The sequence below is a fragment of the Amblyraja radiata genome, chromosome 1, assembly GCF_010909765.2.
Source record: "Amblyraja radiata isolate CabotCenter1 chromosome 1, sAmbRad1.1.pri, whole genome shotgun sequence".
NCBI lineage: Eukaryota > Metazoa > Chordata > Chondrichthyes > Rajiformes > Rajidae > Amblyraja > Amblyraja radiata.
The window spans coordinates 9813946-9837171 of record NC_045956.1 but is presented as its reverse complement, the minus strand read 5'-3'; the positions used below and the strand labels follow the sequence as shown (position 1 = coordinate 9837171).

At 45.7% G+C, this 23226-nt stretch overlaps 1 protein-coding gene across 3 annotated transcripts in view; it reads right to left on the bottom strand.

Annotated features, from left to right (window-relative positions):
* Positions 1 to 6397: 6397 nt before the first annotated feature.
* The window catches only part of tmem154 (transmembrane protein 154), a 53090-nt gene continuing 36261 nt past the window's right edge, over positions 6398 to 23226 (bottom strand). For 2 of the 3 annotated variants that reach the window (XM_033017478.1, XM_033017498.1), the window contains exons 6-7: positions 20565 to 20841; positions 19256 to 19317 (exon numbers count right to left, since the gene is read on the bottom strand). The gene's annotated coding sequence lies outside the window, so the exon portion shown is untranslated. Of the gene's footprint in view, positions 6592 to 7002; positions 7466 to 8046; positions 8311 to 19255; positions 19318 to 20564; positions 20842 to 23226 lie in introns of those variants that run through there. The other variant, XM_033017487.1, reaches the window with a different exon arrangement.

Below are 23226 nucleotides of genomic sequence, written 5' to 3'. Positions count from 1 at the left end.
TGCATCTGCCTGAGTCTCTTCTGACATTCCCTCATTTTCCGGCATCTTACATCAGCATCACATTCTCTCTTTTTCCTCATTCAATTTTGTAACCATACCCAGTTCTCTACTTTTATATATGTAACATGTCTTTCCTCCTCCCTCGCCATTTCACACATGAATCACATTGTCTCCCCTCTTCCCCCCTCTACACGTTGATTACATTCTTCCCCTTCTCCCTTTTTTGCAACTGAATCACATTCTGCACTTTTTAAAAGTCTTTTGTACTGTTTTGCTCATGTACATCAAATTGTAACAACGAATATAGACAAGGTGCTGTCCAGTCAAATGATCTAATTTAATGCACAATCATTATTCCCTTGACCAATGATGAATTTTCCATTCAGTAAATATGTTAATCTATGATGCAAACATAATAGCCTATTATTTATTGCAATATATTCACAAAGTTATTGATATAATTATTTGTAAACATGGGAATGCTGATTCTTGTCAATCTTTGGTGCCTGCACCAAATCACCCTGTTGTACATTCCATCTGGTGCTAAAAAGTTACTCTGGTAACAATGGCACTTGTAATCGCATGACTACCTCATACAGAGCTATTACTTGTTCTCACTGAATGAAATGCATCTAACACAACCAAACCTCCAGCTCAAATTACACATTATAGAAAGTGATTTGCCAGGTGTGGTCGTTCTGAAACTGTGTATATTTGCAGCAAGACTGCCTTACTTGTATCTTCAATGTTAACGCTTTGTGTTCTCCGAACTCAGTAATGCGAGTGTTGTGAACTCAGTAGTGAATTCTGTGAACTCAATAGCACAAATGTGGCGCATTTTTGTTGTGTTTATATTAGCACTGTCATTTTTCTGAAGTCTGAAATGTCAGTGCATTCATTATCTGCATCCACGTAAATCTGGTTATAGAACTTTGCTTTATCTTGTGCAATCTCTGGAGTAAGTAGTGCTTGTTCCATACTTTGCAAGAATTCTGTGCTTTTAACGTTGTGTAATCTTCAAAGTCAGAAATGTTAGTCCTGTTCTGACTTCTGTCAGAACAGGCTCTGGAACTCCCTCCCCCAACTGATCCGCTATTCCGTGTCCCTCACCATCTTCCAGTCCCGCCTCAAGACCCATCTCTTCACCTCTGCCTATCCTTAGCCCCACGTCCCCCTCCCTTTTCATCTGTGCATTAATTGCCTCATACTGTGTTTTGTATTGAATTCTGTCTTTACTTTGTGTACTAGTCATGTCTCTACTATTTATTTCATTCCCCTTACATGTTTTTCCTCTACATGCTCAATTTTTGTAAGGTGTCCTTGAGACTCTTGAAAGGCGCCCCTAAAATAAAATTTATTATTATTATTATTATTCTGTAGCCTGCCTGACAACAAATGGATCAAATTACACATTTTAAATAATTGAATTAGTGTGCAGCAGACTGGCTTAAATTACACACTGCAAGCAAAGCTGACAGAGTTTTATCCTTCCACATTCTATAGGTGTGAATATGAAGTCTGCTCATTCGCTGGGCTCATCTGATTAGATATAACCAAGGTGGAAAAGCATCGAGCAGCTAGGATAAAATAGACCATGTTATTTGGTGAAGAACACTAATAGAAACAGGGGAAATTAAATAAAGGAAACCAAGACTGTAATGCCCCTGTCCCACTTAGGAAACCTGAACGGAAACCTCTGGAGACTTTGCGCCCCACCCAATGTTTCCGTGCGGTTCCCGGAGGTTTCTGTCAGTCTCCCTACCTGCTTCCACTACCTGCTACCTCCGGCAACCACCTGCAACCTCCGGGAACCTTGGGTGGGGCGCAAAGTCTCCAGAGGTTTCCGTTCAGGTTTCCTAAGTGGGACAGGGGCATTACTGAGCATGTGCTGCTCACCGTGGGCAGTTTTATGTAAGAGGGCATCTAAAGATGACTTTAAAATGTGCGTGTAATTGTCCAGTGACTGGGTGGAAACCTCCACATCAGTCCAGTCTTGAATAAACTGTCAAAACGACACATCTTCAGGAACTGCAGAGTGACAGACTTTTCTCTCTTTGCTATGTTTAATACATGTTTTAATTAAGTCCCCTCTCATTCTTCTAACTTGAACAAACTAGACCTTCTCCTCACCTGGTTACAGTCGGCTTGTATCTGGTGACCCTGCAGATATAAAGCCCCTTCTAAGTCTATTGTCTATTGTTTATTGTATGCCTTCCGTTCTCCATGGTGTCAAGACCTCAGCTGGTGCATGCACATGTTCAATGGAATTATGCAGATTATTTTACTTTCGAGGCTGAGACTGAGAAAAGGTTGCATTCCTGGTTATCAGATCATAATGAGGATCAGATCAGGCGAGAGTTAAACCTTTAATCTGTGCATTTCTGAAGTATCGGAATCTGTGCAATCTGAAGTAATCCATGAGAATGACAATTAAAGTCAATCACATTGAATGGCTTGGAATCACATCTAGCCGGAATGAGTAAAGGATGGCAGATTTGTTTTCTCAAGTATATGTGAACCAGGTGAATTTTAATGACTATCTGGTAGTTTCATGTCACTGTTGCTGTGGCTAACTTACATTTTTTTAAATAACAAATTAAAATCCTCCCAGGGATTTGAATTCATGTCCCTGTATAATTTCTTTGGCTGCTAGCCAACATCCTTTTTAAAAGTTCATTCAAGGGGTGAAGATGGGGAGAGAAGCAGGTCAGCAATGGGCATAGCTTCATACTCCCCGGCAACCTCCTGCCATGGCCTCTCAAGTTCATAAATTCATAACATTCATAAAAAGCGATGGCAGCATCGCCAACAGTCTGTCTGTCTTTTCGTCTTTTTTGTTATTTTTAGTGTGTTTTAAAAGTATGTGTTAACGTTCTCCGGTTTGTTTTGTGTGGGGGGTGGGGGAGGGGGTCGGGGGAAACTTTTTTCAATCTCTTACCTTGCCGGAAATACGATTGTTTTCCGGATCGTATCTCCGGTCGCTCTGCGGCCGAACATCATGGAACTGGCGGCCTTGCTCGAGACTGACTTTGAGCCCCACCGTGGAGTTGCGGGACTTACCATCGGAGCCTGTGATCCCTTGCCTGGGATCCACGCTCCAACCGTGGCCTATGGATTTCAACATCGAGGAGCTCGCAGTCCCGGGTAGAGACTAATGTCGGGAAGCTCCAAGTCACACAAGGTTTGACCAGCCCCGACCTGGGGGTCGATCGCTCGGCGCGGGGGAGCTGAGATCACCCCCGATGCGGGAGCTTGATCGCCCCAACATGGAGGGGGCTCGATCGCCGGCTGCAGGAGCCAAGATCGCCCCGACAACGGAAGGTTCGAGTGCCCCGTCCACGGGAGAACAAAGGAGGGAAGATGATTGGACTTTTTTTGCCTTCCATCACAGTGAGGAATGTGGGAGAGTCGCTGTGGTGGACGTTCATTTAAAAATGATTTGGGTGTCTTGTTGCTCTTTATTGGTATGGCTGTATGGCAAATCAAATTGCTCGTATGTTGCAAAACATACTTGGATAATAAATTACTATTATAATATTATGATATAAGTTCTATGAACAGAATTAGGCCATTCGGTCGATCAAGTCTACTCCACCATTCAATCATGGCTGATCTATCTTTCCCTCTCAACCCCATTCTCCTGCCTTTGCCCCATATCACCTGACACCCGTACTAATCAAGAATCTGTCAATCTCTGCCTTAAAAATATCCATTGACTTGACCTCCACAGCCATCTGTGGCAAGAATTCCCCAGATTCGCCACCCTCTGACTGAAAGAAATTCCTCCTCATCTCCTTTCTAAAGGTACGTCCTTTTATTCTGAGGCTATGGCTTCTGTTCCCAGGGTCTCCCACTAATGGAAACATCCTCTCCACATTTACTCTATCCAGGCCTTTCACTATTCGGTAAGTTTCAATGAGGTCACCCCTCAAATGCACCTATTGTCTATGTTTCTCTGGTCAAATTCCCTTCGCAGAACCTCTTTTCTTGTTCCACCTACGTCATTGGAACTCACATGGACCACGACGACTGGAACTTTCCCCTCCCAAGTTCCTCTGCAGGTCAGACAAATAGTGTCTATTCCCTTAATTATACTATCCCTAATGACAATAATGTTTTTCTTCTCTCTCCCCTCATGAATGGCCATTTGAACCATGGTGCCCAGGCATACAGGGCTAGAGGTCAAGCATACAAGGCCCCTCTTGGTCTCAGTGAGACCAAGCGGAGGTTGGGCGATCATTTCGCCGAACACCTCCGCTCGGTCCGCATTAACCAACCTGACCTCCCGGTGGCTCAGCACTTCAACTCCCCCTCCCATTCCGTGTCCGACCTCTCTGTCCTGGGTCTCCTCCATGGCCAGAGCGAGCAACACCGGAAATTGGAGGAACAGCACCTCATATTCCGCTTGGGGAGTCTGCATCCTGGGGGCATGAACATTGAATTCTCCAAATTTTGTTAGCCCTTGCTGTCTCCTCCCCTTCCTATCTCTCCCTCAGCCCCCGGGCTCCTCCTCCTCCTTTTCCTTTCTTCTCCCTTGCCCCCGCCCTCCTCCACCCCCCATCAGTCTGAAGACGGGTTTCGGCCCGAAACGTCGCCTATTTCCTTCGCTCCATAGATGCTGCTGCACCCGCTGAGTTTCTCCAGCATTTCTGGGTACCTTCGATTTTCTAGCATCTGTAGTTCCTTCTTAAACACCCTCTCCCTGTATTGTGGGAATATCTTAATGAGAAGTACAGAAGTTCAATGAGGCAGTTCATCACAACAATCTTTGAGCTGGTAGGCCTGAGCAATAAATGTCCATGTCATAAAACATAAATAAACTTAAAAATAATTCTGCTTTATTGTGCTCTGATGTGAAAACACATGGCATTGTGTAATTGCACAAAGCAATGTGCTTGGTGCATGTGTTAATGGCACTGAGCCAAACTGCTGCAGGTCTCACACACTTTGCCACTTCATTTCATTGTTGTCAACATAAACAATTATACCTCTTAGACTTTACTAAAGACAAAACACTGAACATTTTGAATAAGAATGGTTGCTCTATTGTTATTCGGAATCTCAAAAGTGAAGTTTTATAAATTCAAGCATAGTTTATTTGAAGTGAAAAAAATATAATGGCCTTTGGCAATGCAAAATTCATATGGAAAAAAATATACATTCAATACAGTCATCATATTTAACAAAATATACTTACATTGATTTAAATTATCTTTAAATGTCTCTGGAATGCTTGTACTCGACCTATAATTGGGTCGGAAGTCAACTGAACCCAAAATGAACATAAATATGTCGGATATTTGTAAGTTGTGCTTTAGTCCACTGTCGGAGGCACCTCCCATTACTTTTACTGATGTCTAAGCATAGTGTAATTGATTGAATAGTAATTGGTTGGATCGGGTTTGCCTTCTTTTTGTGGAGAATTTGCAATACTTATGAAATTTACCATTTTGGGGTAAATTGCTCTTATTGAGGGGTTTTCCCATTTCAAGCTGCATTGTTAGATTTGTAAAAAAGTTTCCCCCAACCCCCACCACACCCCACACATAAAACAAAGCAAGGAACACTAAAACATACTTTTTAACACATACTAAAAATAACAAAAAGAAGAAAGGACAGACAGACTGTTGGCGAGGCAGCCACTGCTGATGGCACCTCCCGGTGTGATGGAATACGCTCCACTTGCCTGAGATAGTACAACTCTCACAGGACTATACAATCGTTGCTGACAGTCAAGCCATTCACCATCTTACACATTCAGAATTCAGTATCCTTGTCCCCTTGAGCCTCCTCCGCCATTCATTAAGATGTCTGATCTGATTGTAATATCACCTCAACACCAAAGAGGTTTCAGCATCTTGCTCAGCAAGAACCTATTTAAGAATATTAAATATATATTTCTATTGCCCTTTGAGGAAGTGATGAAATTGTAAGAGAAAAATATTTGCCTCAAACGGCCACCCTCTTATTTTAAACTGTGGCTGCTACTTCTAGATTCCCCCTCAAGAAGAACATCCTGACATTTAAAAGACATTTGGATGAGTACATGGATAGGAAAGGTTTGTTGGGATTTGATCCAAGGGCGGGCAACAGGCTAGGAATAGCTCAGCTAGGCAATTTATTAGGCATGGATGAGTTGGGCGAAAGGCTCTTTTTTTAATGCTGTCTACATCCGTGTCTCTATGACGCTGTTATGGCAACAGTGGATTCTGGAATTCTGGAGCAGTGTCTGGAATTCTCTGCCTCAGAGGGCGGTGGAGGCGGGTTCTCTGGATGCTTTCAAGAGAGAGCTAGATAGGGCTCTTAAAAATAGCGGAGTCAGGGGGATATGGGGAGAAGGCAGGAACGGGGTACTGATTGGGGATGATCAGCCATGATCACATTGAACGGCGGTGCTGGCTCGAACGGCCAAATGGCCTACTCCTGCACCTATTGTCTATTGCCTATTGTCTAACAGACAAAATGTAGATGCATAAAATGTTCCCCTACATTGATCTCCTTTGTATCTATGTTCTACTCAGAATGTGGGCACAATAATTTCTGAAATAAATATGTTCAACAGACTAAAAATAAATGCTGGAGGAACTCAACCTTAAAAATCCTACAAAACTTACAAACTTACAAAATTCTTAAGGTGTTGGACAGACTAGATGCAGGAAGATTGTTCCCGATGTTGGGGAAGTACAGAACAAGGGGTCACAGTTTAAGGATAAAGGGGAAATCCTTTAGGACCGAGATGAGAAAAAAAAATTTCACACAGAGAGTGGTGAATCTGTGGAATTCTCTGCCACAGAAGGTAGTTGAGGCCAGTTCATTGGCTATATTTAAGAGGGAGTTAGATGTGGCCCTTGTGGCTAAAGGGATCAGGGGGTATATGGAGAGAAGGCAGGTACAGGATACTGAGTTGGATGATCAGCCATGATCATATTGAATGGCGGTGCAGGCTCGAAGGGCCAAATGGCCTACTCCTGCATCTATTTTCTATGTTTCTATGTTTCTAACCAGCCAGACACCATCTGTGAAGGGACATGGAAAGACAGCGTATCGGGACAGGATGCTTCTTCAAACAGTTGGAGTAGAGGGCAGATAGCTCGTACAGAAAGAGGTGTGGGGAAAAGTATGAAGCAAAAACTGCAAATGATGTGATCCAATTGCCAGTCTTTGCCCGACTCCTTCCCCTTGTCTCTCTTTACCAGCTTTCCTCCATCCTCTCCATTAGTCTGAAGAAGTATCAAAACCGGAAGCATCATCTCTCCCATTCCCTCCACAGATATTGCCTGACCCACTGAGTTCCTCCAGCGCTTCGTTTTTCACTTAAGATTCCAGCATCTGCAGTTTCTTGTGTCTCCTGCACACCAGACTAGACAGCACAACTCAGATAGAACGGTCACTGTTTATCAACAAATACTCACACCTACATTTTAAATACCTGAACAGAAATATAAAGGTAATTATTTAATCAGAACTGAGAATCCCACTGTTTAAGAAGGAACTGCAGATGTTGGAAAATCGATGGTAGACAAAAAAGCTGGAGAAACTCAGCGGGTGCAGCAGCATCTATGGCGCGAAGGAAATAGGCAACGTTTCGGGCCGAAACTTTGCCTATTTCCTTCGCTCCATAGATGCTGCTGCACCCGCTGAGTTTCTCCAGCTTTTTTGTGTACCTTCGATTTTCCAGCATCCGCAGTTCCTTCTTAAACACTATATGCTGTATTCACTGTTTTAGAAGTAGCAGTCACAGTTTAAAATAAGAGGGTGGCCGTTTGAGGCAAATATTTTTCTCTCACAATTTCATCACTTCCTCAAAGGGCAATAGAAATATATATATTTAATATTCTTAAATAGCTGAGCAAGATGCTGAAACCTCTTTGGTGTAGAGGTGATATTACAATCAGATCAGATATGATCTGATCTGTGGCAGAAGTACACCTACACTTCTCCTTTCCGCATCAGCCTGAAGAAGGGTCTCTACCCGAAACGTTGCCTATTTCCTTCGCTCCATAGATGCTGCTGCACCCGCTGAGTTTCTCCAGCACTTTCGTCTACCTGAGAATCCCACTGATCTGTTTAGACTAAAAACAGTAAATGTCAGAAGTACAGAAAGTTAAGGTATGGGGACAGAAACATTTCAGCACGAAATTAACAAAAACAGTATTTGTTACATTTGTTAAAAATTAATTCATGAGCAAGCATTCTTAAAAAAAATGAAATGAACAGTTGCAATCAAACTCATTCAGTTGTTCATACAGTTATGCCGTTGTGGTGGATCGGAATCATTCTTTACCGCAAACGATCCTTGATTGAAGGTTGCTGCAAAAGGTTTTGGAAAAATAGTGATTGGTTATACAGAAGCTTTCACATATCACAACTAAATATTCCATCTGATTGTGTTCACATCACCATTCCATCCCAAGCCTTTCCTGATGTCCTCTGCGCGAGGGCTGTTTGTATAAATGTATGTAGCTTGCTTGTGTATACGATTACTTATTTCAAATGTAAAGCACTTTGGTCAACGAGAGTTGTTTTTTAAGTGTGGTATATAAATAAATGTGACTTGACTTGACCTGACCATTCACAAAACTGATTAAATAAATGCTGCATGGATATGCGATGAATGTATTTTGCCTTTGATGGGCTTCCAGAGGTTCTTATCCAAAATCACCAATCTTGACTATTTTTCCAATGTTTAAACCGTGGCGAGGATCTGCTGAGGGACCAACAGGTACAGGCACTTCTGTGGTACCATTAAGGAACAGAGCAAACTATCCGGGGTTGAATTGTGAGTTTCAATTGAGTTAACTAACATGTGCTAGGTCAACTCTTCAGGCACTGCCGTTTGTCAGCACTCTTGCGTGAGAGGAAGAGAAAAACAACATGGCACCCTCTTGATATCACTTTCCAATCACTTTGACTAGAGACTCTATATGTGCAGACATGGTAGAAAGAAATCGGGCTCAGCTGTGATGCTGTTCATGGATGACCTGATGGGCCTGTCCACTTAAGCGATTTATTCGGCGACTGCTGGCAACTGTCATAGTCGTAGAAGGTCGCCGATAAACCGGTGACTGGACCCCCCTACGACAATGTCTACAACAACCTATCACCTAGTCGACGTCAAGCTACAGCAAGCTACCGACAACCGGCGACCCATTAGGACGTCCACCTACGACCACACCCTCGACAACCTACGTCCACCCGCGACAAGCTACGACAAGGTACGACCCTGTCGGCGACAACTGAAGACAACTTAAGACGATTCAGTCGCCGGTACCTGTCGCCGGTTGACGTAGGTTGACGTTGGTAGTCGCCGATAGAATTCACCAAAGTCAGCACCTAGCGACAACCTACGTCATCCTGGCGACAACCTACGACAACACCTACATCAGGAGAAGTCAAACTACGCTCATTGGCGTCAAGCCAACTGTCGCCAACAGTCGCCGAAAAGTTTTGAACATTTCAATTTCCAGCGGCGACCAGAAAAACGCTACGATTCTTTGGGCGACTGAGGAGACTACTCACGACACCCCGGCGACCATGTGGCGACAGCCTAGTCGCCTGTAGTCGCCTAACAAAATCGCCTAAGTGGGACAGGCCCCTAATAGAGCTGACATGCCCTTCGGGTGACATTAGAGGGCTCGCGATGTCAATAAAACCATATCCCTAGTTCAGCCAGAACTTAAGGAGAAAGAGAATAGAAACATGAAATCTTTGCATGAATGCCTGTGTAATAAAGAAATTGGTTTATAGGATTTTACCCAGAACCTACATCCCTCGAAGATCCTAAAACCGATCCATCATATTAATCATGTCAAGTACCTGCCCAACCTTGGAAACCACATGGTGCTTGGAATAAGTTCATGTTTATGTCATTGGAGCAGAATTAGGCCATTTGGCATTCAATTGTGGCTGATCTATCTTTCTCTCTCAACCCCATCCTCCTATCCTCTCCCCATAACCCTCTACACCCCTACTATTCAAGAATCTGTCAATCTCTGCATTAAAAATACCCAATGATTTGGCTTCCACATCTGTCAGTGGCAATGACTTCCACAGATTCACCACCCTCTCACTAAAGAAACTATTTTTATTCGGAGGCTGTGTCCTCTGGTCCTAGACTCGCCCACCAGTGGAAACATACTCTCCATGTTGACTCTATCCAGGCCTGTTACTATACGGTTGGTTTCAATGGGGTCCCCCCCCCCCCCCCCTTCCTTCTATAGTCCAGTGAGGTCAGGACCAGTGTTATCATACACTTATCATATGTTAACCCAATCATCCCCGGGATCATTCTCGTAAACCTCCTCTGGAATCTCTCGAATGCCTGCGCTTCCGCAGATACGGGGCCCAAAACTGCTCACAATATTGGTCCTTTTTCCTTTCCACCCACAAAAAGAAACATTCATTTGTAATATTAACATTTTTAAACAATACCTCAATCAAAATTGTAGATGTGATCGATACTTCATCATTCAAAAACATGCTTATCAGATCTTAAATATACTTCCATATGTGAAGCTTAAGGTTCATACCATGCCACCACATCACAAAATGTAATCCCACATTGTGGTTTACCATGGAATTTGAGAACCTTCCAAACGAGGACTGAGATTTGCATGAGGTAATTTCAGTTACTATGATATTGTTTCACGGCCATTAAATGCACACCGTAAACACAGTCCACCTGTACTGTGGATGAACACGTATGTATTGCTGTGTTTCATGGTCGAGTCCCCTTTAAGAGTCCCCTTTAAGGTGTGCAGTTACTAATCTGGCCATCTCATTTTCTCTTTAGCGGCAATAAGAGACGCTTACAATGACCCACAATTCTTCCCAACACCAAGATACCCCTAATTATTCTTTCTTTATTGCTTTTGAAAAATGTTGTTAGCGATTAAAAATAAACCCCTTCCTCCTGTCACCACATGCCTCCCAGTATCTGAAACTGAGCACACCATTTTTATACAAAGCGTTGATATTTAACTCACAGCAAAGTACAACTTCCAAAAGTAAATTCAAAGAAAAATTCTCTCGTTGCACTGTTCAACATTGTAATTTATTTTGGAATATCACATACAAAAAATGGACACACAGATTTAATTCATGAATATATTAATTCATTAAAAATTGTGTTAACATGGGATTAATCAATGGGAACAAAGCAGCAACAAAACATTTGTTTCTGAGGGAGTGAGCTGAAATCTGACCAAGGTAGCTTAAAAAGTCAAATTGGTGACAGAAATCTGTCCACAAAAAATGGGGTTCGGGAAGAAAAGTATTGGAATCCCATATAATTCTTGTTGCTTCAGCTAAGAAGCAGGTCGGCCTAAAAAGCCATAGCAGCAAATCCACAGCTTAACAGTTGCAGCCAACAACGGTTGGGTTCTGACTCTCTGCTGTATTTCTTCCCCAGTACCTCAGACCCAAAGTCCCCTACTTCCTCTTGGTGTCAACATTTGTATTGGTACGGGGCAAAAGCAGGTCACTGAAGCTGGGGGGGGGGGGGGAGGGGGTATGCTGGGGAAGAGGCCTGGGGTCAGGTAAGCAACTAGAGTGTGCTTGGTGTGCATTGAGTATTTTACAAATTAGATCAGGCCAGGAGTTGGGTTTTGCGAAGATTATTATTGGGATGTCTAGACGATCTGAGCTGGTGGGGGGGTGGGTGGGCTGGATGGTGGGGTGGTGTGCTCTGATGGCTGCCGGTGGAAGGGGTCAGCAGGCAAGGGTGGCGCTGGGTATAAAAGCAAGGAGGGTGCCCTTCACCCGGGCCAATTGGGGGATTGTGAGCCCATGGGAAATTGAGAAGTTGTGAACAGGTCAAGGTCAAGTAGGAGTAACAGTGAGACTGGAAGGTGAAGGGAGTACAGAGAAGGTTCACCAGACTGATTCCTGGGATATCAGGACTTTCATATGAAGAAAGACTGGATAGACTCGGCTTGTACTCGCTAGAATTTAGAAGATTGAGGGGGGATCTTATAGAAACTTACAACATTCTTAAGGGGTTGGACAGGCTAGATACAGGAAGATTGTTCCCGATGTTGGGGAAGTCCAGAACAAGGGGTCACAGTTTAAGGATAAGGGGGAAATCTTTTAGGACCGAGATGAGAAAAACATTTTTCACACAGAGAGTGGTGAATCTCTGGAATTCTCTGCCACAGAAGGTAGTTGAGGCCAGTTCATTGGCTATATTTAAGAGGGAGTTAGATGTGGCCCTTGTGGCTAAAGGGATCAGGGGGTATAGAGAGAAGGCAGGTACAGGATAATGAGTTGGATGATCAGCCGTGATCATATTGAATGGCGGTGCAGGCTCGAAGGGCCGAATGGCCTACTCCTGCACCTATTTTCTATGTGTCTATGTTTCTAAGGGAGAGTGTTGCTGATGCATTGTCCTGGGGAGGGGGCATGGTTGGTGCTGAAAGTCATAAAGGTACGTGTAGGACATTCCTCATAGCGCTGCGCTATAATGACCGTGGTGCTTAATAATGTGCATTCCAGACGATTCCATTTGTGATGCTCTAATGACAGATGCTCTGATACAGAAATCATATCAGACAAAAAAGGGAGAATTTTGACTGGAAGCGCATGACTGAATTTAACCAGCATTATTGCTAATATTTAAGGTTAGATTATTATTATTAGGGCGCCACGGTGGCGTAGAGGTAGAGTTGCTGCCTGACAGCGCTTGCAGCGCCAGAGACCCGGGTTCGATCCCGATTACGGGTGCTGTCTGTACGGAATTTGTACGTTCTACCCGTGACCTGCGTGCGATTTCTCCGACATTTCGGTTTCCTCCCACATTCCAAAGACGTACAGGTTTGTAGGTTAATTGGCTTGATATGTGTAAATTGTCCCTAGTGTGTGTTAATTACGGGAATCACTGGTCATTGCGGCCAAAGGGCCTGTTTCTGCGCTGTATCTCTAAACAAAAATTAGTGAATAACAAATATTTTATTTAACCACATTTTGTTATTTGGAAAATAATTTAAATATTTTTATAATGATTTTCTAAAATTTTAGCAATATTTAAATGTCCCTGAAAACTATGAATATCATTTCCAACTTTAGCTGGCTGTCAGAGACTGGCAGGTGCCTTTTTTTCTTTTTTTTTTTTTTATAAATCAAAAAATTTATTCAATTATTAAAAATAATATTTACACTACAATACAACAAGCCAGAACCCACCACCATAATACAATACAAACATGTATCCATAATAAACTACTATACAACTATGTTACAATCCTTATTGAGGATACATTCAACACCCTGCGGAGCCCAGCTGTCCCGGAACTCCCTCAGGGTGCCCGTAGACAGGGCTGGCAGGTGCCTTGGGGCAAGGTCCTGTGACTGCACCAGCTGAGGTCCAGTTATTGCTAAGAACACAATGCCAGCCACTGAGAACTCATCTGCATCTGACCCGGTACATGCCAGCACAGCTTGGACTCTGGTTCTTGAATGGATTGAGGCCAGCACGATCCAACCCAATGTTGGGCAGTGAATGCTTGCACTTCTGAAACGTATCATTGTTCATTAAAGGCAACCAATCACTCAACGCACCATTGCTATATTAATCTGAAGAAGGGTCTCGACCCAAAACATTACCCATTCGTTCTCTCCGGAGATGCTGCCTGTCCCGCTGAGTTACCTGTCCCCCTCCCATTCCGTGTCCGACCTCTCTGTCCTGGGTCTCCTCCATGGCCAGAGCGAGCAACACCGGAAATTGGAGGAACAGCACCTCATATTCCGCTTGGGGAGTCTGCATCCTGGGGGCATGAACATTGAATTCTCCCAATTTTGTTAGTCCTTGCTGTCTCCTCCCCTTCCTCAGCCCTCGGGCTGTCTCCTCCCATCCCCCAGCCTTCGGGCTCCTCCTCCTTTTTCCTTTCTTCTCCCCCTCCCCCCCCCCTCCCCCCACCCCCGATCAGTCTGAAGAAGGGTTTCGGCCCGAAATGTTGCCTATTTCCTTCGCTCCATAGATGCTGCTGCACCCGCTGAGTTTCTCCAGCTCTTTTTGTGTACCTTCGATTTTCCAGCATCTGCAGTTCCTTCTTAAACCCGCTGAGTTACTCCGGCTTTTCGTGTCTATCTTCGGTTTAAACCAGCATCTGCAGTTCCTTCCTTCACATTGCTATAAATGACTTTGAGTTTAGGGAAATGCGTAGCTGGAATGAACCACGGGTTTGTGAATCATGTTGTGCTGAGGTGAAGTGGGACTGGGAAGTGATTGCTGGGAAACCAGGGGGGGAATGTGTGGCCCAGAATGTGAGGAATTAATAAAATAAATTCCAAGAACTCACTAATAAGGTCACACACAGTCACGTTTCTTCAGTCTTAAGAGTCAAGAAGCCAGAAATAATTGTTGGAAAGGGAACAGATGGGAAGGGACCCTTTTGATCCTAGTTGCAGTCAAGGCTGGAGGAGTATGTGTTCCTGTTTACAAGTCCGGGCTACCAGAGCAGGGAACGTTTGCAGGGACCTAGGATATAACAGGTGGATGAAAGTCAGTAATGAGGTGGTTCCCTTTCCCTCCGATGTCATGTACACATCTCCTGTGCGCTTCTGATACCACTATGCTGCTCACACCATGATTGTATTGGTTTTACCTCTATTTTTTGGACTGTGGGTGACCCTGTCTTGAGAAAGACTCTTCTGTAGAAGCGACGGAACAGAATATCATATCATTGTGTTTGGCAGTCGCAAGCACCAGCTCAGAGTCTCAACCCCATGGGAGATGCTGCCTGGACGTAATCGAATTGGCAAATCAACTCAGCAATCTGTCAGTTCCTGCTCTCATTGACTGACTCCAAATGTCTGTGCCTCTGCTGATGAAGTCTTTTGTCATTATAATTATGGCCTCCAAGCTTTGTACTTTAATAGAACGTGCAACTGGGACTTCCATAATAATTGAGATTTTCTATTGCTAGTTTCTCAGACTGTTTCCCCATGTAACACCACACTGTATCACTTTCGATTAATCTACTGCAAGGTCTTAAACGATCCACTCTTGACCACACTAAACGCTATCTTTGTAGATATCTCCGAAAGATTCTGCAGAATATGCAACATTCTTACAACCACAGATAACCTTTTGTTGATGGCTGGATGCTGCAGGGATGGGAGAATGTTCTCAGGGGTGGGAAAGATGTGGAGGGGTTGATGCCTGCAAAGGCATATTCATTGTGCAAAGGGGCCACAGAGAGTCTGGAAAACTGTAGCCTGGTGCTCCTGGCAGGAGGTTGCAGGAAGATCTCGCTTGGGGATGTGTGCAGTCAATAGTTACCTGCAGTTGGAGGAAGCACAATATGTAAACCAGTCCTTGTGCATCACCTTGCTGCTCCCCTAGGCTGAGGGAAAAGGAGATTAAAGGGCCTGTTCCACTTTCGTGTCCTTGGCACGCTAACTACGTGACCTCGTGGTCGCGTTGAGCCGTGACAGTCCCACGAAGGTCGCGCGCGACTTCATTCGACCGCACAGCCGTCTGGAGCGCGTGACGTCATTTGAAGATGGACACAAAATGCTGGAGTAACTCAGCAGGACCGGCACTATTTCTGGAGAGAGGCAATGGGTGATGTTTCGTGTCGAGACTCTTCTTCAGTCTGAAAAGAAGGGTCTTGACCCGAAACGTCACCCATTGCTTCTCTCCAGAGATGCTGCCGGTCCCGCTGAGTTACTCCAGCATTTTGTGTCTATCTTCAATTTTCTTGACCCCGCTCTGGGAGTAGAAGTGGGGGCGGATCCGGACCGCAACGGCCGTGAGCCCCAGGCCGAGTTCGACGATCGTTTGCCTGCTTCTGCTGCTGTTGAAGGTGAGACGTTGCGTCGCGCCAGGGTCTTGGGCCTGTCCCACTTTGGCCGTCAGTTCCGCGACAGGCCGTTGGCGCGCGAAGATTTCGTTCACTACAAAAATTTCGGAGCCCCGCGCGGCCACACGATGCCCATGCGCCTCAACGCGACCACGAGGTCACGTAATTTGCGTGCCAAGGACACGTAAGTGGGACGGTCCCTTAAGTTCTCTAGGCTTGAGTATGGAGTCTGGGTGACTTTCCTACTGTAGCAGCAACCAACAAACTGAGATGTGTCGGTCTTGGCAGCTATAATTGATCCTGAGACTAAAAGACTGTAAGTGACCTTGACCTTGACCTTGACATTGACCTCCATGAGCAAAGCTGTCTAGCCACAAGTGAGGTTGTACCTGACTTGCTGGAGCTCAAAAATCTCAATGAACAAAATAATGTAAGTTGCATGTGCACCCTTTAAAGGGCAAGGTTTTTGGAGAAATAGTGTTCGTCAAGCTGGCTAATCTATGAATAAGAATGAAAAGCAATTAATATTAATTGTCACGTTTCTGACAAATGAGGTTGAACAACTGCAAATGAATATTGAAACTTGCACAAGTGTTGATGTTGATGTTGATGGAGGGAGTTTAACTGCAGAATAAAAGACAAAGAATGGTGAAAATCCGGCTAAATTGTCACGAGTTGAATTTCCCGATGGGTCAGGCAGGAAGGGGCAGAAGATATGATGGTAGTGTCGCAAAGCTTGTGACTGACAGAGGAACCATGGACATGGCTGATCACTTCCACACACGGAAGCCAAGCTCACATGGTTGATCACTGAGGTGAGTGGAGGTTATGTTTAGATAACCAAGGATTATACCTTCATTATTTGTAACTTGTATTATTGAGAATAAAGCACAGGATTTAGTTTAATTGACTGATTCAATTCCACATAGGCATAGAAATTAAAGAGGGTCTGTTAGAGACTAACCATACTACATCTTAAAACTACATCGTTCTACGGCTTGAACTAGCGACCAGCGTTTCTTCTCAGGAACAGCAACGCTTTAACAGGAAAGCAAAGCATTGGCTATTTTCTGATTGGGACGAGAATCCAGAAATCAGAGGTGAAATGGGACTTGGGAGTGCTGGTGCAGGTGGTAAGGAAGGCAAACCCAATGCTAGCATTTATTTCAAGAGGGCTGGCATACCAAAAACAGGGATGTAATGCTGAGGCTCTATAAGGCGCTGGTCAGGCTGCATTTGGAGTGTTGTGAACAATTTTAGGCACCATATATAATGGATGGGATTTATATAGCGCCTTTCTAATACTCAAGGCGCTTTACATCGCATTATTCATTCACTCCTCAGTCACACTCGGTGGTGGTAAGCTACCTCTGTAGCCACAGCTGCCCTGGGGCAGACTGACGGAAGCGTGGCTGCCAATCTGCGCCTACGGCCCCTCCGACCACCACCAATCACTCACACACATTCACACACATTCACACACAGGCAAAGGTGGGTGAAGTGTCTTGCCCAAGGACACAACGACAGTATGCACTCCAAGCGGGATTCGAACCGGCTACCTTCCGGTTGCCAGCCGAACACTTAGCCCATTGTGCCATCTGCCGTCCCTATATGAGGAATGATGAGAATGTCGTCCCTATATATATGAGGAATGATGAGGTGGCTCTGAAGAGGGTCCAGAGGAGGTTTACAAGAATGATCCCAGGAATGAGTGGGTTAACATATGATGTGCGTTTGACAGCACTGGGCCTGTACTCGCTGGAGTTTAGAAGGATGAGGGGAGACTGCATTGAAACTTACCGAATAGTGAAGGGCTTGGATAGGGTGGATATAGAGAGTACACAAAAATGCTGGAGAAACTCAGCAGCATCTATGGAGCAAAGGAGATAGGCAACATTTCGAGCCGAAACCCTTCTTCAGACTGGGTATAGAGAGGTATAATGATATAGAGAGGATACTTCCACTAGTGGGAGAGTCTAGGAGCAGAGGTAATAGCCTCAGAATTAAAGGACATTCCTTTAGGAAAATGAGGAGGAATTTCTTTAGACAGAGGGTGGTGGATCTGTGGAGTTCTTTGCCGCAGAAGGCTGTGGAGGCCAAGTCAGTTGATATACTTTTAAGGCAGAGATAGATAGATTCTTGATTAGTACGGGTGTCATGGGTTATGGGGAGAAGGCAGGAGAATGAGGTTAGGAGGAAGAGATAGATCAGCCACGATTGAATGGCAGATCAGACTTGATGAGCAGAATGGCCTAATTCGGCTCCAATCACTTATAACATTATGACCTTTAACCTGTTCACTGCCGAGATTTGTTTCACTTGTATACTCTGACCAGAGTATACTCAGGGATGGCACTGAACAGGTTAAGATGAACAGATCTGTCATCAGCTATCTGGCATCCTTATTCTTCACATTGCTCCCAATGCGATCCATGCCCACGACTCATTAGTAAAGGGCCTGTCCCACGAGCATGCAACTGCATGTGGCAAGCGCGACCTAACGTGGTGGCTTGAGCCGTACGGCCTCGCGGGGCCGGTCCCACTTCGATCGGCGGAGCCGTATGGAATTGTGCGGAGCTGGTCCCACATCGCGCGGGGCTCCGAAAAACTGACACTGTTCAAAAATTCCACGCGGCAACGGCCTGCTGGCCCGTAGCCGCATTGAGGCCGTACGCACCGCCTCGACGGGCATGCGCAGCGTCTCGGTACCGGACGCAGCTTCTTGACGCCGTATGCCTAGCGCGAACTTCCCGTGGACTTCGCTCGAACTTCACGTAAACTCGTACGGGACTTCCGCGCGGCCCCCGCTTCCGGTTTGGTCGCCCTCGCCGCATGCAGTCGCATGCTCGTGGGACCGGCCCTTTAGTTGAGCATCAAGTCTAAGATGTTATCAGCTCAGTGCAATGAACCAAGACCAAACTATAGATGTCAATATAACTCTATGTAAAGCCCAACACAATCATAGACGGGGAAAATTCAAAGTCATTCAGCTAATAGTCGACGAGGGTAATTTATTTCACTGTAGAATCTATCACAGAGAGCTGTCAGAAGTGTCAGTCCTACTAGTAATTATGAGGGAAACAAAACTATAAAAAGAAAGCTGTCAGAACCTTGAGTTCCTCTTAAAATTATAACAAAGCAGTCATATGGGTTATTGATGATTATTCAGGTCAATTATATTTCCCATTTTTGAAAAGACAATACCTGATTAATCATTGTGAAACCGCATACAGCTCCCCCTTGCCTCTGCAATACTAAACTTTTTACATTTCACTTAGTAATCCTTGGTTAGCTAAGCATCAATTTGTTGTGAAGAATCGCTACCAAGTGATTCCGAGATCTATTTCTGCATATCTTCATTGCACTCTTTTTAATCACCAAAGTGAATTCTCAAAAGATATATCTAATTTATTATCTATGGTAATAAAAAACAAGAAACAAACACAAAACAAAAGTGCACTGAAGCTACTTTTCACTTTTATTGACACTGTTCCACATCAGCTCGAAGGGCCAAATGCCGGAAGTGGCGGTGCTGGGAACGGTTGCGGCTCGCCTGCAGTCCGTTTGTCTTTACATTTTTGTGTTGTTCTTTTTCGTTTTGTGTAGTTACGTTTTTGGTTTTTAAGTTGTGTTTATGTGGGGGGTGGGGGTGGGGGGTTGAAACGGGGCTTGCTGTCTCTCCCTTTGGGGGAATAGGACTTTTTGTCGTATTCCCCTTCTCTGCCTCCGTCTGCGCTGAGGCCTAATGGCAGAGCTGGCGACCTCGAGGCTCCGGAGGCAGAGCCCGTCAGAACTTGCCCTGGGCTCGCTCCCGTGAGGGCGGCCCAGCTCGGGGCTGGAACTGCGCTCTCGTGAGGACGGCCTGGCGAGGGGCTGAGACTCTCCCGTGAGGGGCTGTGGCGCTCCCGTCGGAGTGGCCCAGCCCGAGGGAGGAACGGCACTCCCGTCGGAGTGGCCCAGCCCGAGGGAGGAACGGCACTCCCGTCGGAGTGGCCCAGCCCGAGGGAGGAACGGCACTCCCGTCGGAGTGGCCCAGCCTGAGGGAGGAACGGCACTCCCGTCGGAGTGGCCCAGCCCGAGGGAGGAACGGCACTCCCGTCGGAGTGGCCCAGCCCGAGGGAGGAACGGCACTCCCGTCGGAGTGGCCCAGCCTGAGGGAGGAACGGCACTCCCGTCGGAGTGGCCCAGCTCGAGGGAGGAACTGCACTCCCGTTGGAGTGGCCCAGCTCGAGGGAGGAACTGCACTCCCGTCGGAGTGGCCCAGCTCGAGGGAGGTACCGCGCTCCCGTCGGAGTGGCCCAGCTCGAGGGAGGAATGGCGCTCACGTGAGGGCGATCTGGCTCGGGTCTGGAACGGTGCTCCGGTGGCTGGGACGGCGTTCTGGCGGCGGTGACCTGAGTCCTGGGTTCAGCCGCGGACCAGCGGCTGCGTACGCTGGACTGGAGGGCGGCAGCTTCGACCACCCCGGGCCGCGGTGTCTGAGCCGGCCCGTTTGCGGGGTTCGGTGAGCCGCGGGACTGTTTGTGCCATCGCCCGGCGGGGAATCGCCTCAGCGCAGAGGGAGAAGAGGAGGGAAGAGACTGCAGCCCTAAGATTTTTGCCTCCACCACAGTGAGGAGGTGCTTGGAGGACTCACTGTGGTGGATGTTAATTTGTGTTTATTGTTGTTACTATTGTTTGATTGTATGTATGACTGCAGGCACGAAATTTCGTTCAGACCGTAAGGTCTGAATGACAATAAAGGCATTCAATTCAATTCAAATGGCCTACTCCTGCACCTATTGTCTATTGTCTATCATTCACCTAATGCACACTCTAGCTAATAGCAAACAGGACTTTTTGCGATTGTGTCAAGCAGAGGTTGTAAAAATTCCCCAAGGTTTGGCGGGGAGGCAGAGAGTCGAGGGTGGTCGATGATAAAACAGGGAGCTAGGCCACTTTCTTACACATTTGAAACATCTGGTGTCAGAGCTTCAAGTTCAACGACTTGGGTGAGAACTCCATGCCCAAGGTGGCATGTGGAGGGATTTGGAGACAGTTCCTGTATGAGGAAACAAAATAAGTGAACTGAGGCAAAGATAGAAAGGAAATCCATCGATTCTAGAGCTGAACAGCACTCTGACCCATTGTTGTGTGTTGACTCTGCTTCCCACACTACAGCTTTTATCCTTCCTGGCCATTGATCTTTGTATCTTAAATGCTGCCTGCAACTTTCATGGCTAGGTAATTGGATTAATTAGCATCTTTTTTTATGCCCAAACAATGGGCTTCGGCTTTGTCCCAACTCATTAACTCTTGTTTCTCTCTCTACAGATGCTGCCTGAACTGCTTTGTGTTTCCAGAACTTTTTGTTTTTATTTACGATTTCCAACATTTGTAGGTATTTGATTTATAAAAATAATTTCATTTTGAGATCACACTAATAATTATTTCCTGATGAAATTATGCACATCTATTCATGTCAGTGTGACTGATATTTTTCCAAAGTCAGATAATAGACAATAGACAGTAGGTGCAGGAGTAGGCCATTTAGCCCTTCGAGCCAGCACCTCCATTCAATGTGATCATGGCTGATCATCCCCAATCAGTACCCCGTTCCTGCCTTCTCCCCATATCCCCTGACCCCACTATTTTTAAGAGCCCTATCTAGCTCTCTCTTGAAAGCACCCAGTGAACCGGCCTCCACCGCCCTCTGAGGCAGAGAATTCCACAGACTCACCACTCTCGGTGAGAAAAAGTGTTTCCTCGTCTCCGTTCTAAATGGCTTACTCCTTATTCTGAAACTGTGGCCCCTGGTTCTGGACTCCCCCAACATCGGGAACATGTTTCCTGCCTCTAGTGTGACCAAGCCCTTAACAATCTTATATGTTTCAATGAGATGCCCTCTCATCCTTCTAAACTCCAGAGTGTACAAGCCCAGCTGCTCCATTCTCTCAGCATATGACAGTCCCGCCATCCCGGGAATTAGCCTTGTAAACCTACGCTGCACTCCCTCAATAGCAAGAATGTCCTTCCTCAAATTAGGGGACCAAATAGATGCATACTTAACGATGCCCTATGAATGGCACAGCTATTTTATTTTTTATTTTTACAAATGGAGCTCAAGGATTCAACCTACCATCAATCCCAGTGCAACCAGCAGCTTTCATTGTTATTATCAGGGACATTCTGCTGTCATTCAGGAGACTAGCTTCAGAATTTCTTGTAGACTGTTCAGCCACCTTCCAAAGTTCACAAAGGGTGCTAAACATTTCCGCAAAACTGCTGGCCAAAGCAATATGATGGTGCAATCTCTGATGCCGGGCTACGGATGAGAATGATCGCGCTCTCGGAGCGGTGAGAGGTGACTTGGTCCCTCATGAGGGGCGACATCAGCGTGGTGAATGTACACACTGGGCCGTTTCTATGGCGACCAGTTGACGGAACCACCATCTGGTGATGTATAGCCACTGCACCGCCGCTTCAACACTGGACCTGAAGTCAACCAGCTGATCATAGGGCAACTGCACCCTGCCACCTTCACTTCCACTGAGGACGTCGTCTCTCTATTGAATTGATTGAAAAAAGATTTACTCTTAACAATAAATCTCTTCAACCGGAGTAGGATTTCACACGTGGGGACTGGGTGAAGGGGCTGAGGGACACGTGTGTGACATAACGAGAGGCCATTTCCCGCAGGGCTTGTCTCTGCTCCGGTAAGTCGGTGACCTGCAGCATCTCTGCTCATGCAGTAGAGCAATCTGCGCAAGTGCAACATCTCTCTGTTCGTGCAGACCAGCCAGCTGTTCACAGCAGCTTCCCCGCATCCACTGAGAGCCTGTCTGTCCATGAATGGCACCTCTCTGTAAGGGGTGCTCTCCTAGGGATTGTCATTCTTCTCTTTGGGCTTCCACGTAAATAGACCCCTGTCTGGACCAGGAGAGACAGCAGAGAAGCTGAAAAACTTCATACAGCTTCCATCTGAGTATAGGAGCAGGGAGGTTCTACTACAGTTGTACAGGACCTTGGTGAGACCACACCTGGAGTATTGCGTACAGTTTCGGTCTCCAAATCTGAGGAAAGACATTCTTGTCATAGAGGGAGCACAGAGAAGGTTCACCAGACTGATTCCTGGGATGTCAGGACTTTCATATGAAGAAAGACTGGATAGACTCGGCTTGTACTCGCTAGAATTTAGAAGATTGAGGGGGGATCTTATAGAAACTTACAAAATTCTTAAGGGGTTGGACAGACTAGATGCAGGAAGATTGTTCCCGCTTTTGGGGAAGTCCAGAACAAGGGGTCACAGTTTGAGGATTAGGGGGAAGTCTTTTAGGACCGAGATGAGAAAAACATTTTTCACACAGAGAGTGGTGAATCTGTGGAATTCTCTGCCACAGAGCGTGGTTGAGGCCATTTCATTGGCTATATTTAAGAGGGAGTTGAT